The following is an 18,073-nucleotide window of genomic DNA, read 5'->3' on the forward strand; positions in this document are numbered from 1 at the left end:
ATATTAATTGTGTACTGGAAAACAACCAGAAACAGAACAATTGTAAATGCACTGCCTACGATTGCCAGTTTTGTCAGCACTTCAGGTCCAAAGTTTGGATGCACCATCTTCAGACCTCCAGGCTCACCGTCTGTGAATCACTGCTTACAAAAAAAGATTCATTCCACCACAAGAGAAAAAAATTTTTTTATTTGTGATCAGTTCACAAGCCCAAACGGTCCTCAGAAAGATCTCTGACGATGTTTTATTTCCTCTTTTTAGAGCTATTGTGATGACATCAGATGAAAGTACTCCTGAGGTCTTTGCTAGTTCCAACTAGCTGTTGCAGAGTCAGTGCCCAGTTTCTACTGGCTGGAGAAAAGGCTCAGTCCCATTGGCTGGTACATAGAGACAGTGCTGGTATCTGCATGCCTTCCTAAGTCAGGCTGAACCATATATAGAGAGATATATGGTTCTCTCTATACCTATCTAGGCTTTAGGCCGTAACAGGGGTGTGAAGGGGTGGAATATGGATGACACAGTGGCTCAAATATATATTCAGAAGTGACCCAGGCCAATATAACTAACAAAAACCATACTAGAAATAAACAGACATAACTTTTGTTTCACCTTGTTAGTATAGACAACACTACTCTGACTCCCTATATACAAACCAGATACAAACCCACAACCCAAACAAAATGGCAGCCACTTCCTACTCACCGTGTGCACACACAAACCACCAATATATATATATATATATATACATACAACTCTATACAATTTTACTCAAGGGGCACGCAAATCAAAATCCAAAATACAAATCCACAAGGTCATACACAGTATATCAATATCTTAACTTTCACAACTCTAACACAAGGTTGGCAAGGCTGGATTGCAACTGGGGATCCTCCCATTTCCTCCTTTTATTCCAGGAAACCAGGGGTGGAGACGTCACTTGATGTTCCCAGGGACATCAGGGTTTCCTGGAGTGGAGCATGGACTGAACTGCCTCCCTAAAAAACATAATTGCTTCCCTCGAACACATAAAAAGACAGGGTCATAACACCCCCCCCCCCATAAGTGTGAACTCCAAATAAAGTTCTCAGCACCTGGACAGGGCATCAGCCACCACATTGTCGAGGTCTCTGGTGTTGGGTCAAACTATCTGGCTGGTGGATATCAACGTAGGGTTTCAACAGGTTTATATGACAGACACGACTTTCATCGACGAGCAGGGGTAGCCAAAATGTAGTTAGTAGGAAAGGCCTTAACCATATATGGACCTGAAAATCTAGTACAAAGGGGTGATCCTGAACGAGTTTTAGGCAGGGGTCCTACGCAGTCCACCAACAGTTTTTTGAATGGTTCTCCAACAACCGGTATTGGGCACAGCGGGTCAGGAGGGATCACTTGGTTGGGTTTTCCTACCAATTGACAGGTGTGATGAGTGACAGAAATGAGCCATATCGCTATTCAGAGAAGGCCAAAAGAAATGCGATAGAATACGCTTAATAGTTTTACGAATACCTAAGTGACCAGACAGTGGATGTTCATGGGCTAAAAGCAACACGTATGACCAAAAAGATGTGGGAACAACAATTTGATGTATAGCATCCCACCCATCAGTAGCATTAGACGGAGACCAAGTTCTTATCAATACCCCATCTCGTATGGAGTAACGTTGCTGTTTTGGGGTGCAAGGTTGAAGTATTGCAAGAGGGTTTTGTCCAACTTCTGTGCGGCCACTAAGACATCTCTATTCACATCTGCTATAGGGGTCGGAGGAGACAGACCAAGATTGTCCAAGTCAACAGGTTGGGAGACAGGGGGATCACACATAAATGTATCAGCCAATGACACTGTGGACCCAGCCTTACGTGCCTGGGCACGAGTCAAAACACAAGCAGGATAAACTGCAGGAGAATCACTTGCCATGGAACTAGATATGCTCTCTGAAGGGCGATCAGCCACTATGGGCAAAGGAAATATACTGCCACCCGCAACATCGTTCCCGAGAATGAACGAAACGCCACACACCGGTAAGGCAGAACTAACAGCAACATGTATCATGCCAGCGATACCATCCATGTGGAGGTAAATGTTGTGTAACAGAAGCCTACGAACTCCTAATTCAATGCTTTGAATCAAGACGTCTTGGCCACTATATGTGTCCTCTGACAAGGGCAATACTGTATCCAACAGAAGGGACACTGCAGCGCCAGTATCACGCAGACCTGTGATGGTTTTGCGTGCTGGATCAGACTCACATAATGAAACTGTACCATCAAATAACAAGGGCTCAAATACAGTGTCAGCACTGGAAGAAGGGACTTTTATATTCATGCAATGTACCTTTTTAGCTGAACGTGCATTTTTCTTCTTCAGAGCTGGATAGTTTGCTATAATGTGTCCTTGCACATGGCAATAGAAACATTCACGCGTGTCCGGAGAGGCAGGTGCTTCGGTAGCTACAGGACTCACCGAAGTCCTTGAGCGGAGGGAGTGAGAAGTAGACTCACTGCGGAGAACAGGTGTTGTAAAGACAGTTCTATGAGTTAACACAAACTCATCAGCACAGATGGCACCATTCGACAACGTACTTACTTTATGCTAATTCAAATACATCACAACATAATAATAATAATAATTCTTTATTTTTGTATAGCGCTTTTCAGGAACCCAAAGATGCTTACATTTAGGAGTAGCAGAACAGACAGATGGAAACAAAAAAGTACAGGCAACAGACAATGAGAATAAAGCTGAAAATGGGAAGAGGTCATGAAGTATGATAACATATTGGGAGCTGTTGATGGAGTAAAGTAGACCAGTATACGTGGAGTTGACGGTAATGTAGGGGTTTAGAGTCAGGTATTGAAGGTAAGGGGAGTGTTATAGGCCAGTGCAAAGAGATATGTTTTTAGGTTTGTTTTGAAGGTGGAAAAAGAAGCAGAATGTTTAACTGAAGAAGGGAGGGAGACTTCCGGCTGGGAGCATCGCCAAGATGGCTGCACGGTGGGGGAGCTCCCCGTTGAACCAGTATAACTAGGAAAATATCCTCATTCAAACCAAATAAATGACTCGACAAGTTATGTAGGGATAGAGGATAAGAAACGATATCACCATTCTCAGAAGTAAGGGTCGCTTGAAGTCAAGTGGGTGGAAAACGCGAACATAGCAACCCGTAGCTAACAGGCTTAAGCTAACAAGCTAGCGCAGAGAAACATAGAAGAATGGCCGACTTGGAAATTATTCTGCAAGAACTAAGAGGGTTTGGCCAAGAAATTAAAGAGCAATAAAAGAAGAAACAGTTAAGGCGAATACCAGACTAGACAAAGCAGAAGGGCGAATCGAGAGAGCAGAAAAAAGAGTTCAAAACACAGAGGAAGTTATCACGGCCATGCTAAAGCTACACACAAAGCTGGAGGACAAAATGCTGGACCTGGAAAGTCACTCAAGACGTGAAAATATAAGGATATATGGGGTACCGGAGGGATCTGAGAAAGACTCAAACTCAATGCTTTCATTTGTGGAAAACCTGCTACGTGAAGGTCTCGAGCTGAATGACGACATGCCCGATATGCAGATCGAAAGAGCACACCGGTCGCTGGGAACGCAACCACCGGCGGGCGCACCACCACGCTCCATTGTAGTTAGGTTTTTAAGTTTTAAAACCAAAGAAACACTATTCGCAAAGCATGGCAGGGAAAGGGATTCACCTGGCAAGAAAAAGGTATAAATCTGGACCATGATTACCCTCCTCTAATACTCCAGAAACAAAGAGAATACACCGAGATACGTAAAATGTTGAAAGAAAACAAAATCCAGTTCCAGACCCTCTTCCCGGCCAGGCTGCGTGTGAGACACGAGGATGGAACCAAAACCTACGACACCATAGAGGAAGCAACAGAGGACCTACAAAAAAGAGGCTACACAGTGACAACCATCACACCTCCGGAGACCCTCATAGATCAGGTACAGCGGCTGTCCTGGAAGAAAATGGACAAACGAGCAAGAAAGGGCGCAGCTGAACGGGAATCAAGCTACAAGAAGAAGCTCCGAACCTTCAGGAGACTATCACCGACCCACTCTGGGACCTGAAAACTTCTGTAAGATACTAAGAAGAAAATTGGTGGAAATAAGAAATAGGAAAACTTGTCAGCAAGGGATTCTTTTTTCACTTTGAAGACTTTTTACTTTCTTTAATTGTTTTGGGACATGAAACGGCGACTGGTAAGGGCCTCTCCCTTTGCACAAAGGGAGACTTCACTCTTCGAGCCAACTCGAGTGGCTCAACAGGGTCAGGTTAACAGACCCCTACATGGGAAGTCACAAGTTCAATTTATGTTTATTATGATGTTCATCGTTAGTTCAGACCCTGCGTATTCTTGTGTGGAGGGGGAAGCACATTGATTTATTGTGGAAAGGAAAAAATTACTTTGATGCAGAACAGGTTTTTAAAGATAGCATCGTTTAATATAAATGGAGTACTCAATCCAGTCAAGAGGGGGAAAATTTTATCAAAATTAAAGAAAGATAAAGTTCAAATTGCTTTCCTACAAGAAACACACCTCAATGACTCCGAACATATTAAATTGAAACGCCCAGGATTTAAACATGTTTACTTTTCTTCATATGGTCCGGGAAGGCAGAGAGGGGTGGCGATTCTGATATCCAATGGGGTGAATTATGAACACATTTCAGAACATAGGGATAAGGAAGGAAGATTTGTTATGGTTATAGGAAAAATAGAAGGGAATGTGATGAGTCTTCTTAACGTGTATGTACCACCGGGTAGTGACTGGTCCTTCTACAAACATACGGTTGACTTAATGACAACAAAAAGTCAAGGGATATTAATAAGTGGTGGGGATTTTAATATCCGACTGAATCCAAAAATTGATTCATCAAACGGGAAACCATAAGAAAAACATCAGTAGAAAATGAAACACCTGGATGAGTGAAGTGGGTATCATAGACGTGTGGAGAGAACTGAACCCGACGAGCCGAGATTACTCACATTACTCACGTGCCCATGATGTCTATTCATGTATCGACTACTTTTTTATGCTTAAAGGAGATCTATTCAGGGTGAACAAATGCGAAATAGGACTCAAACATTCTAAATAATACAACTATAAAAGATAAATTGAAAAGTGAAATTAAATTGTACTTGGAAAATAATGATAATGGAGAAGTATCCCCACCCATTCTCTAGGATGCATTAAAAGCAGTGATGAGAGGCAGAATAATAGCCATCTCCGCATATGAAAAGAAAACTAAAGAGCTAAAACTTAAAAAACTAGAGGAGTATTGTATTGGACAAGGAAGAGTATATGTATTGGACAAGGAAGAACCAGGGTTCATGAACGTCTTTTTATTGTTAACAAAAACGGGGAAAATTATATCCAATCTATACAATGCCATACAATTATCCAAAAAAGATAACACAGAATATATAAAAAGGAAATGGGAGAGGGAAATAGGAACAACAATCACAGAGGAGGACTGGGAGAAAATATGCCAATTACAATGGCTTTCAACAGGGTCAAATGCATGGAGGGAATTTTGCTGGAAAAGTGTTGCAAGATTTTTTATTACACCCATACAACAAAGATACCAGGGTGGTGGTGATGCTTGCTGGAGATTATGTGGGTTTACTGGGGCCAACCACTTCCATATTTTTTGGGACTGTCAAGTAATAAGGTCATTCTGGGAAGAAATCCATAAACATATTGAAAACATATTTAATGTTAATATCCCATTGAAATGTGAAACTGTGTTTTTGGGCAATATAGTGTTTGAAACATGGACTGTAAGAGACAAAAAACTGCTTGCTATATTGTTGGCAGCCAGTAAGAAATGTGTCACGAGGAAATGGTTGAAAGCGGATCCCCCTACCATCGACGACTGGATTGATAATATGTATGAGATTTATGTTATGGAGAAGATTTCTTTCTCTCTCAAAGTGGAAAAGGAAAACTTTTATAAGACTTGGACTAAATGGACTGAGTACATACGGCCAGATTTTCTTTGGTTTTAACACTGTCCTACTGGATGATTCCCCCTTTCTGTGTTCTTGGTTTAGTATTTGTTTTTGAGAATAATCTAGGTTTAGTCAAGAAAATTCCAGAAAGGCAAAGGAATGAATGTGCCAAACTTTCCTGTGGAAAACTGAAATGTCTATGATGGAAATGTGTCTTTTCAAATAAAAAGAGAATGTTAAAAAAGAAGAGAGGAGGGAGTTCCAGAGTCGAGGTGCCATACGAGAGAAAGCTCGGTGACCAAAACCTTGGAGGTGGAATGTAGGGGTGGTTAGTAGTCCAGCAGAGGAAGACCTGATAGAGCGAGACGGTTCGTAGGGAAGAAGATCAGATAAGTAAGAAGGTGCAAGATGGTTAAGGACTTTGTAGGTCAGAAGAAGGAGTTTGAACTGCATACGGTATTTGACAGGGAGCCAGTGGAGACTTTGAAGGACGGGGGTGATGTGGTGACGTGCGAGTTTGGGTGAGGAGACGGGCAGCAGAGTTCTGAACTATCTGGAGTTTATGGATGGAGGAAGAACTGATACCCGATAGGAGAAAATTACAGTAGTCAAGACGACTGGAAATGAAAGCGTGAATAAGAGCCTCAGCAGCAGACTGAGAAAGAGATGATCTGATTTTAGCAATATTACGGAGGTGAAAAAATAAAATTCTAACGACAGAGTTAATGTGAGCAGTGAAAGATAGGGTGGAATCAAAGATGACACCCAGATTTCGGATCAGAGGGGATGGGGAGATAGAAACATCATCAATGTGGAGGGTGAAAGGAAGAGTTTTATTGAGGGTTGATTTGGAAGAATGAGTTCAGTTTTATCACTGTTGAGCATAAGAAAGTTATGTTTCATCCAGTTCTTGATTTCAGAGAGACAGGACTCTAAGACAGAAAGGGGTGGATTTTGAAGTGACTTGGTGCTGAGGTAAATCTGGGTGTCATCTGCATAAAAATGAAAGTCCAGATTATAGCGACGCAGTATGTGTCCAAGGGGAAGGATGTACAGAATAAAGAGGAGAGGTCCAACAACAGACCCTTGTGGGACTCCTTGAGAAACAGGAGAGATTGAGGAAGTATGGCCAGAGAGGGTGACGAACTGCTGCCTGTCAGTCAGATAGGATGAGAACCAATCCAGAGCAGTACCAACAATGCCAAGTTCATGCAGCTGTGACAGAAGAATAGAATGACACACCGTGTCAAAGGCTGCACTCAGATCAAGCAATAAAAGAATGTTCAAAGCACCAGCATCAGCAGACACGAGGAGATCATTAGTGACTTTGGCTAGAGCTGTTTCAGTACTGTGGAATGGACGAAAACCAGACTGGAACGGTTCAAATAGATTACTTAATGTAAGGTAAACTTGTAACTGACTGGCAGCAGTTCGTTCGAGAATTTTAGACAGAAAGGAAAGGTTAGATATTGGACGGTATTTGTTTAGGTCGGATGGGTCAAGGCCAGGTTTTTTAAGAATAGGCGGAACAGCAGCAATCTTATAGATAGAAGGAACCTGGCCAAGGAGCAGTGATTGATTAATAAGGGACCAAGACAGGCAGACAGGATTTTGTTAAGGTAGTGGGGAGAGGATCAAGAAAGCACGTTGTGTTCTTGGATGAGGTAATCAGGTTAGAGATGAAGGAAGATTCAACAGTGTTAAAAGCAGAAAACAAAGAAGATGGTGGACTGAGGTCAGGAGGGTGAGAAGGAGAAGGTAGGAAAGGGATGACAGCAGTACAGGCCCCCAGGGAACTGGTAATGTTTACAATTTTAGAATTAAAGAAATGTAGAAATGTGTTGCAGAGCTCAGAAGAAGCAGCAAAAGTGCTGTCAGGGCATTTAAAAAGCTTGGTGACCATAGAAAAGAGATGACGGGAGTTTGTGCTGTGATGATTGTTAATAAGGCTAGAAAAATAGGTTGATTTGGCGGTGCGTAAGGCATCTTTATAAGAGGATATGTGTTGTTTATAAGCCTCAGCATGAACGGTTAGCTTCGACTTGTTGTAGAGTCGCTCCAGACGCCGACCAACCTGTTTCATAGTACGGAGCTCACTAGTAAACCACGGAGCAGAGGTGGAAAAGGAAACAGTTTTGGTTTTCAGGGGAGCTAGAGCATTTAGAGACACAGATAGAGCTTCATTTAACCTCAGAGCTTGAGCTTCAGGAGAAGAAGGTGCAGAGCCAACAGGAAGGGCAGAAGAAATGGACTGGATGAGAAGGGGAGGATCAACAGCTTGAGTTATACTGAAGGAAATCGTCTTTTGAATGGAACGACGGGACACAGCGAGATGAGCAGAAAACACGATCAACTTATGATCAGAGAGTGGGAACAGGAGAGGGTGTAGATTAAGAACAGACAAGGAGGAAGAACAGACTAAATGAACAGTGTGACCTTTGTCATGGGTGGAAAAATTAACATGCTGTACAACATGAAAACAGTCAAGAATAGCAATAAGGTCCTTTGCAAGTTTACAGTCCAGAGAGTTCACATGAATGTTAAAATCACCAACCAGCAAAAGGCGAGGAGAAATTGAACAGGCTAGTGTGAGTAACTCAGATAGTTCAGATAGGAATGAAAGAGTAGGTTTAGGAGGACGATAGAGTAACAGTGCAATTACAGAACCAGGTAATTTAAAAGCAATATATTCAAAAGATGTTACAGGTACAAGACTAACTTCTGTGATGTTGACTTTACTATTAAAAATCACAGCTAGTCCACCTCCTCGTCCAGAAGAACAAAGTTTACAGATATATCTGAAGTTCGGTGGCGTCGCCTGATTTATAGCGAAGTAGTCGCCAGCTTGTTGCCAGGTCTCAGTAAGGAAGAGAATGTCAATACCATTGTCCAGAGTGAGTTCCTGTAGCACAGATGATTTACTGGATAAGGAGCGAACATTCAGTAATCCTAAAGTGGTACCAGGAGAAGCAGGAGGGAGACAGCGCAAATTGGACAGATTAGCTCTTCGACGCATGCAGGGTACCATTGGGCGAGATGTAGTCCATAAAGAGATTATGTTCGTGCCAACAGAGTGGTGTATTATCTGGCTTCAATCAGAACTAGCTCCTTGAGCTGTTGCAGGGAATTCACATCACCAGCAGAACACCATTTCTCAAATAATACAGTCTTTTCTCTGGCAAATTCTACATGTGTCTGTGTGGGTTTTTTCTTCAATTGTCTGAAATTCTGACGGTAGGCTTCTGGCACAAGCTCATAAGCTCTTAGAACAGCAGCTTTCACAGTGTCATAGTCTACACTCTGGTCAAGTGATAGAGAGGAACACACATCTTGAGCTTTCCCCACTAGTTTACATTGCAGGAGTAGAGGCCATACTGCTCTTGGCCAATTTAGTGTGGTAGCAATGCACTCAAATATTGCAAAATATGCATCAACCTCATTTTCTCTGAAGGTAGGTACCATACTAATTTGTCTACTGACATCAAAATGTTCAGCAAAAGACATAAGAACAGTTGGGTTACCAGAAAGATGAATGGAACGGGGCTTAGGTACAGGTGTAGCCAGAGGAGCAGGGCTAGTCGGCGCGGGGGAGGCGGCCTTTCGAGGTTGTGGTAGGGGTCCCTCCAGACCCATACTGAGCCTTTTAAGAGTCACCTCCTTTTCCGCATCTATTTGCAAAGCCCGCAGTCGTAACAACTCTGCCTCCCGTTCCTGGATCTTGATCTCCAACTCCAACTCTTTCAATTTTATCTCCATAAGTGGATCAAACATGGGAGAACTTCTAGGTCTTATCCTAGGACTAACCACAGCTTCTGATTCAGCTCCAGCTGGGTCTTTGCTCTGGGCCAATCCAAGTGCAACACCTGGAACTTCCTCAGCCACAGGCAGCACGCCACATTCTACTAGAGATGACTCTAGCAGCCTCCTAATGTCCCTCTTAGTAGCAGAGCGAGGTATAATAACATAAAAAAACTCAGCTATAGACAACAGATCAACCTTATGACAACTATCTAATAGCTCATATGATGGGCTAAGAACAAACACAGACAAATGAAGCCATTATGGAACCCTCAACAATGTAACAATGTGCACATAGCACAACACGCCCACCCACAAAAAGGCCTAAGCCAGAACCAAAGGCAACGCCAGCAGTAAAAAAAATACACACAAAGCAAAAAAAGAAAGGAAGAGCGAAAAAGAAACAGGGAAGGACAAGCCCCCAATTCTGTTACAACCTATCTAGGCTCTAGGCCATAACGGGTGTGAAGGGGTGGAATATGGATGACACAGTGGCTCAAATATATATAAAGTATGGTGTATTTACAAATATACACAAACAGAATATATTTACAACACAAAGTGCACACCGCTACAAACTTCAGAAGTGACCCAGGCTAAAATAACTAACAAAAACCATACTAGAAATAAACAGACATAACTATACTAACAGGGTGAAACAAAAGACAACACTACTCTGACTCCCTATATACAAAACAGATACAAACCCACAACCCAAACAAAATGGCAGCCACTTCTTACTCACCGTGTGCACACACAAACCACCAATATTCTTATATATCTATACATACACCTCTATACAATTATTTTCAAGGGGCACGCAAATCCAAAATACAAATCCACAAGGTTGTACACAGTAAATCAATATCATAAATTCCACACACTCTAACACAAGGTTGGCAAGGCTGGATCACAACTGGGGACCCCCCAGGGAAGCTTGAAGAAACTAAAACCCACCTTACACACTAAACTTGAACGAAGGAAACACAGCAATCTTTAACATGGTGAACAAACTGAAAGCATAGCACGAGAAAGACATAGATTCCTAAATACAAACCGAAGTTTAAGCAAGACTTGAGCAAAACATAAACAGAAGAAAGACTTACAACATGAACATACAAACTGAAGTACTCGCTAGATTTACATAGAAACATACGCCACATAAGTACCCAACTCTGATTTCGACATCAACATTAGAAATGAAACATTGACCCACCCTGAAGACCTGGAAAAAAAAAAGAATATATACAAACCCAAACAAGCGACAGCTGAAACCAATGAGACAAAACGAGAGGCGGAACTAAACAGAAGACCAGGGGAGGAGGAGCCGGGCTAAACAGACAGGGAGGGGGCGAAGCCAGGCGTGACAGAACCCCCCCCTCTAAAGCGCCACTCCGGGGCGCTTAAAACCACACCAGAAAACAAAAAACAAAATCACGCAGAAACCGGGGCAAAGCCAGGACGAACAACACGGACACCTGAGAACAAGACAGGAGACATGGGGGCAGGACCAGAAGCAGGTAAACCCCAAAAACCAGAACTGAACATTGAGGACACGGAAGAGGCCGGGGATACAGGGGAAGCGATCAGAAATGGAACACTGGTCGTTGTCGGCACACCACCAGATGGCACAGGCCCAAGTGACCCAGACGCCGAGAACGGACTGGATCCCACTGGAGGCACTCCAGAAGGCGAGGCTGTGGAAAAGGAAACATAACCGGGTGTGTGAATGGGAGTGGGTGAGGAACCAGCCGAACCGTCAGAGGGAGAAGAGGTAAGTACAGGAGTAGACCTGGGGGGAAAAACCAGATTGGAGGTACAGGAGACAACAGAGGTGAGTATCCAAAAAACAGATACATGAACAGGAACGAGTTGAACACACTGACAAGGAACCGGAACCATACAGGGTACAAAAACACATGAACCTGAAACATACATGGGTACAGAGACTACAGAAGAACGATATGAGGTCACAGGAACTGGCACAAACCCATAATCAGGGACAGGAGTCCAGAACAAAAGTTTCATGTGGGACATGTGTTCCAGAAGTTCCCATATCATGAGGGTTATGCCGACCCCTGTATCACTCTCATAGTTCCTTTGGGTAGCTGTTCCCGGTAGTCCCTGTGGCGGGATAGTGGGAACAAGCTGCGCAAGTCCTGGCCCAAGCTTAGCAGTCTGAGGGTCAGGCAAAGACCCCTTGCAGGACACCGAGACGGGCAGTGACGACCACCTAGCAGCCGGAACAGGTGGCGACGACGGCGGCGACCATCTCTGGAACACAGGGACAGGCGGCGACGGCTCTGACCACCTACAGGTCACGGGGACAGGCGGTGGCGGTGACGGCGACCCCCTCCGGACAGCAGGAACAGGCGGTGGCAATGGTGGCGACCCCTTCCGGACAGCAGGAACAGGCGGCGGCAACGGTGGCGACCCCCTCCAGACAACAGGAACAGGCGGCGATGGCTCAGACTTCCTACGGGGCAAGGGAACAGGTGCAGACCCCTCCTGGGCCTGCGGCACACTCGCCAACCTCTCCTGGGCTCCACACTCACAGGCAGGCCCCTCCAGGGCCTCACACTCGCAGGCAGGCCCCTCCAGGGCCTCACCCTCGCAGGCAGGCCGCTGCTTAGGCTCGGGGACGCTCACAGGCCGCTGCTGGGCCTCGAACGTCGGCGCAGGCTGGGCGGATCACTCACGGAAGAACACACCACATAAGACCTTATACATACAATGCACTCTGAACTAGGAAACACTGAACACGTAGACTACTTAACCTAGACACGGACTCGCAGGATGATACACAGTTGACATAGACATAAGGAAACATGACTAAACTTAAACTAACCATATACAACACTGGCAAACGTAACGACTCTCAAACTAATCATATACCAAAAGACAAAACAGAAACACAACGAAGGGAAGCTTGAAGAAACTGAAACACACCTTACACACTAAACTTGAACGATGGAAACATTTACATTTATGGCATTTGGCAGACGCCCTTATCCAGAGCGACTTACATTTTTATCTCATTTTTATACAAGTGAGCAATTGAGGGTTAAGGGCCTTGCTCAGGGGCACCTCAGTCATGGCCTCAGGTCTGGGGATCAAACCCGCAACCCTCCGGTCACAAGACCAGTTCCCTAACCATCAGGCCACGACTGCCCTCAGCAATCTCAGAAACACAGCAATCTTTAACATGGTGAACAAATTGAAAGCATAGCACGAGAAAGACATAGATTCCTAAATACAAACCGAAGTTTAAGCAAGACTTGAGCAAAACATATAAACAGAAGAAAGACTTACAACATGAACATACAAACTGAAGTACTCGCTAGATTTACATAGAAACATACACCACATAAGTACCCAACTCTGATTTCGACATCAACATTAGAAATGAAACATTGACCCACCATGAAGACCTGGAAAACAAAGAATATATACAAACCCAAATGAACACAAACAAGCGACATCTGAAACCAATGAGACAAAACGAGAGGCGGAACTAAACAGAAGACCAGGGGAGGAGGAGCTGGGCTAGACAGACAGGGAGGGGGCGGAGCTAGGCGTGACACAGCTGTGCAAAATTGTCCTAAATCAGTTTTCAGAACATAGACAATTTACAAAAAATATTTTTTTCTAACACTGTGTAATAGTTGAATAATTAAAAATTCAGTATATTCAGAATACTTCACACATCTTTGAATAGTTGGAAATCCTCTAATCATGGTCTCACAGACAATGTGATGTCAACACCACAGTGTAAACTTTAGTGTTACAGTGTAAATTACTTCAGCACCGATGGCTGTGACTGGATAGAAAAAGTTTCTGTCTGTGTTAATTGTAAAGCAACTTTTATCAGTGTAACATTCATTCATCTATTCATGAGATGTCATTAACACCAAAGTGTAAACTTTATAGTGTTTCTGTGTAAATTACACAAACTGCTGAAGTAATTCTTGGTTTTTACATTGCTCTGCCCCTCTACCAATGACCTTCAAACACAGAACCAGGAAGTCCCTCCTACTCAGTTCATACTGAATTAAACTGATCTCAGAGTGCTGTTCACTCTCAATGAGGACTGCAGGACTACGACGGAGACCAGTGTTTCAGTACATCAGGACTAGTTCAGTTGTCCAGTGTGTGAGCAACTGCAGGATCCAGTGGCTCCTCCCTCTGGACAGATTCTTGACTAGTGTATTAATAATTGCTGGGATCAGGAGGATCAGAAGGGAAACTACACCAGACGTGATCTACACAGAGACATGCAGGTTGAAGTGGTGGATAAATCAAAGATGACAGATCTCCAGTCTGAAGTGAAGAAGACAGATCTCCAGTCTGAAGTGAAGAAGACAGATCTCCAGTCTGAAGTGAAGACATATCTCCAGTCTGAAGTGAGGACGACAGATCTCCAGTCTGAAGTGAAGACGACAGATCTCCAGTCTGAAGTGAGGACGACAGATCTCCAGTCTGAAGTGAAGAAGACAGATCTCCAGTCTGAAGTGAGGACGACAGATCTCCAGTCTGAAGTGAGGACGACAGATCTCCAGTCTGAAGTGAAGACGACAGATCTCCAGTCTGAAGTGAGGACGACAGATCTCCAGTCTGAAGTGAAGACGACAGATCTCCAGTCTGAAGTGAAGACGACAGATCTCCAGTCTGAAGTGAAGAAGACAGATCTCCAGTCTGAAGTGAGGACGACAGATCTCCAGTCTGAAGTGAAGACGACAGATCTCCAGTCTGAAGTGAAGACGACAGATCTCCAGTCTGAAGTGAAGACGACAGATCTCCAGTCTGAAGTGAAGACATATCTCCAGTCTGCTCCTCCTGTTCTCTGTTCCACTGGACCTGGAGATGTGGAGTGTGATTTCTGCACTGGGAGAACACAAAGCCATCAAGTCCTGTCTGATGTGTCAGTCACTACACAGTCATTACACAGTCATAGTTGCAACAGAAAGAATCCACAAACAGGTAAGAACAAGAAAAATAAAACTGATACTCTGTTAATGTACTTACTGTAGACTGTAGTCCTACATATAAGTAGGAATGTGTTAATGTATATATTATAGTCTGTAATACTACATATCAATATGAGTGTGTTACTGTAAGTACTGTAGACTGTGTATCTGTGTGTCAGATAAATTACGTATATGAAAATAAAATATGATAATGAGTCTATATTATGTGTAATAATGTTTTTATTTTTGGACCAAAATAACAAATAAAACTACTAATTAGTAATAATAACTATTATAAATATATATAGTATACTAATGATGTTTAAAATGTATCTTTATTGTTGGATATTTTATCCTTAAGAGTTTTGGGGAAATTTAGAATATATGATTTTGTGGAAAAAACAATATTCACATATACTGGTGAATGTAATGTATTTCTCTTCCGAATGAATGAATTTTAAGGTCCAGGAGCTGCAGCAGGCTGTGGACACTCTGAAGGTGAGAACTGAGCAGAGAACTGATGGAGCAGGTACTTCAGAGCTCAGACAGACCTCTCCTCCATCAGCTAGTGAGGAGCATTAGGGTCCAGTATGAATCCTGCCTTATCTTTTTGCCTGAGTCTCTCCCTGTGCACATAACCGTCTGTGTGTATTATGTCCTGTCAACCCAGGGAGGACATCACAGAGGAGTTGCTCCTGGGAGCCAGGGTTAGAGTGGGTCTGCTGGTGCTAGGTGCTCCAGGGTTAGAGTGGGTCTGCTGGTGCTAGGTGCTCCAGGGTTAGAGTGGGTCTGCTGGTGCTAGGTGCTCCAGGGTTAGAGTGGGTCTGCTGGTGCTAGGTGCTCCAATGGAGGCGCCCTATATTAGTTTGTTGTATGTCACGAGAGAAGAACATGCAGACATAGGTGCAGTAAACACAGGAGGTCCAGCTGAAGCTTTTAATAACAGTAACAAAAAACTGAAATGGTCTCCTAGATAGTTTCCTTACAGTTGTTTTATTTTCTATATTTTATAACATTTTACTGATTATACCATCATCTAGTGGAGACATTTAGTATCTGTTTCTCCACAGTTGCAGCAGTTCAGATTTTATCCTCAGAGCCAAAGACCAGAGAAGACTTCCTGAAATGTAACACACACACACACACCACCACACACACACACACACACACACACACACACACACACACACACACACACACACACACAAAGATAGGACAAGAATGTGCAGACAGAAGAGAAGCAAACACAGTGTGTCCAGCTGAAGCATTAAATGAAAGATGAAAGTAACAGAGAAATAGTTTCCTGTAATGTTTGAACTGGGCAGGCGAGACACAAGTGCAAATCAAATCAAATCAAGTTTTATTGGTCACATGTAGGCCTGTGTTGAAAAAATCGATTTTCCGATTCAGAATCGATTTGCATAAGATGATCTGATAATCGATTCGTACGTCCAAAGATCGATTTTTTAGTGAACTTTTACCCCCGCCTCGTCACTGAATTCACGCAGGCGTGCTCGGTCTAACTAACTGTAAAACAACATGGCGTCGGACAGTGACGGTAACGACGATAGTCAAATCGGCAATCTAAAAGCAGATGGACAGTTTATCCAGTGTCAGTGACTATTTACAGTTAGTCCATGTCACTGACAGTTTACCCAGTGTTTTTTTACAGTTTAAAAAAGTTAAAAATGTTCTTGTAACGTTGGGCGCAAGGCGATGGACGAGACAGAATCCTTTGCACTTTCCAAATCGTTACGTTTATTACATTTACCGAAGTGCAGACAGCGCACATAAAACACGTTTACATAGAATGTGTGTGACTCAAACAACGACGAGCACAGGACGCTGCGCTAACACACAAACCCCACGATGTGAGACGGATTATCACAAGACGCACCCGCACACACGGAGATCTACAGACACAGACGAGTAGACGCAGACAACGTTAACACGCCCAAAAGGGAGGGGTCGGGGACCGTAACGTGACAGTTCTGTTATTATATTCGCACTTTAAAGAAAAATACACGTTTACATTTTATACTTTCAGTTTATTAAGTGTGAGCACTTTTAAAATAAAAATGCATTTGGTAGCAACAGCTTTTGGGTGCATTCTTAATTATTTCAATCATAATAATAATGCACTGGTTAGTGTCCCAGTAGGAGTCCACTGTTGCAGATATAGACACCTTAAAGATGTCCTCTGTTTATTGTCCAGCCGTCAGTAACTACCAACTACCAGTAACTATTTGCTGATTAATATCGATATAATACTAGTTTTAACATGTTGCTTCTGTACATAGTCAGGAAACAGCTCAAATACATTTTTAATAACACTAAACTCCGAATTGGATCGAATTGATTAAATTGGATTAAATCGAAATAAATCGATTCTTAATCTTCAGAATCGGAATCGGATCGATTCTTGGAATTTGAATCGATACCCAGCCCTAGTCACATGCATGGTCATACTTTGTACAGCTCAGCAGTGAAATGCTTTGTAGACTGTCCATTCACATTGTAGGTGTCACGCTACGGTCCCCGAACCCTTCCTTTGGGGCGTGTGTTAACGTTGTCTGCGTCTATTCGTCTGCGTCTGTGTACCTCCGTGGGTGCGGGTGCGTCTTGTCATTATCCGTCTCACCTGTGGCTCGTCTCGTCATCACGTGGGGTTGATGTGGTCTGTCTATTTAATGTGCGTTCGCGCAGTGTCTTGTGCTCGTCGTTGTCTAATGTTTGAGTCTACAGGTTACGTGTGTAATTGTCTGTTTAGCGTGCGCTATTGCGCAATACCTATATACATTAAAACGTGTCGTTGTGCCTGTGAAGCTGGATTTGTGTCTCGTCCTTCGCCTCGCACCCAACGTCACAGAACGACGAGCCGTCAGAGACACAAGCCATGCCAGGCTACACCACCCGGCCAAAGAAGGGCAAGAAGCCCAGCAAGCGCCGCCATGCCTCTGTTCCTGCCCAACACCGCGCGGCCACAGTTACTCCCGAACTTATGGAGCAGGACCCTTTATGCAGCATCATGCTGCTCCGGGCTCGGGAGGCCAGCACTGGGGAACTGGCGGAGTATTTCCGCCAGACCGCGGTGCGGATGTGGAGGGAGCGACACCCCTCTCCCACCAGAGACCTCTCGCCCCTGAGGGTCGGCTCCCTCGAACTCTGCTCCACAGAGAAGACCCCTGAGAGCGAGTTCGAGGGGGAGGAATCGGAGGGCGAGGAGGAAGAGGAGGATCAGGCTCCCTCGGTTTGTTCCGCCTCCACCGTGGACTACGGCGAGGAGGAGGATTACCCTCCCTCCGTGTGCTACGCCCCCACAGTGGATTATGGTGGGGGAGAG

General features: G+C 43.9%; 1 long non-coding RNA gene across 1 annotated transcript in view; it reads left to right on the forward strand.

The window, feature by feature from the left end:
* Window positions 1-14,044, forward strand: part of LOC143517637 (uncharacterized) — a 30,412-nt gene extending 16,368 nt beyond the window's left edge. Inside the window, exon 4 of the long non-coding RNA XR_013132004.1 lies at window positions 13,780-14,044. This is a non-coding gene — a long non-coding RNA (uncharacterized LOC143517637). The remainder of the gene's footprint in view (window positions 1-13,779) is intronic.
* Window positions 14,045-18,073: the final 4,029 nt, after the last annotated feature.

The sequence above is a fragment of the Brachyhypopomus gauderio genome, chromosome 6 (genome assembly GCF_052324685.1).
Source record: "Brachyhypopomus gauderio isolate BG-103 chromosome 6, BGAUD_0.2, whole genome shotgun sequence".
NCBI classification, from domain to species: Eukaryota; Metazoa; Chordata; class Actinopteri; order Gymnotiformes; family Hypopomidae; genus Brachyhypopomus; species Brachyhypopomus gauderio.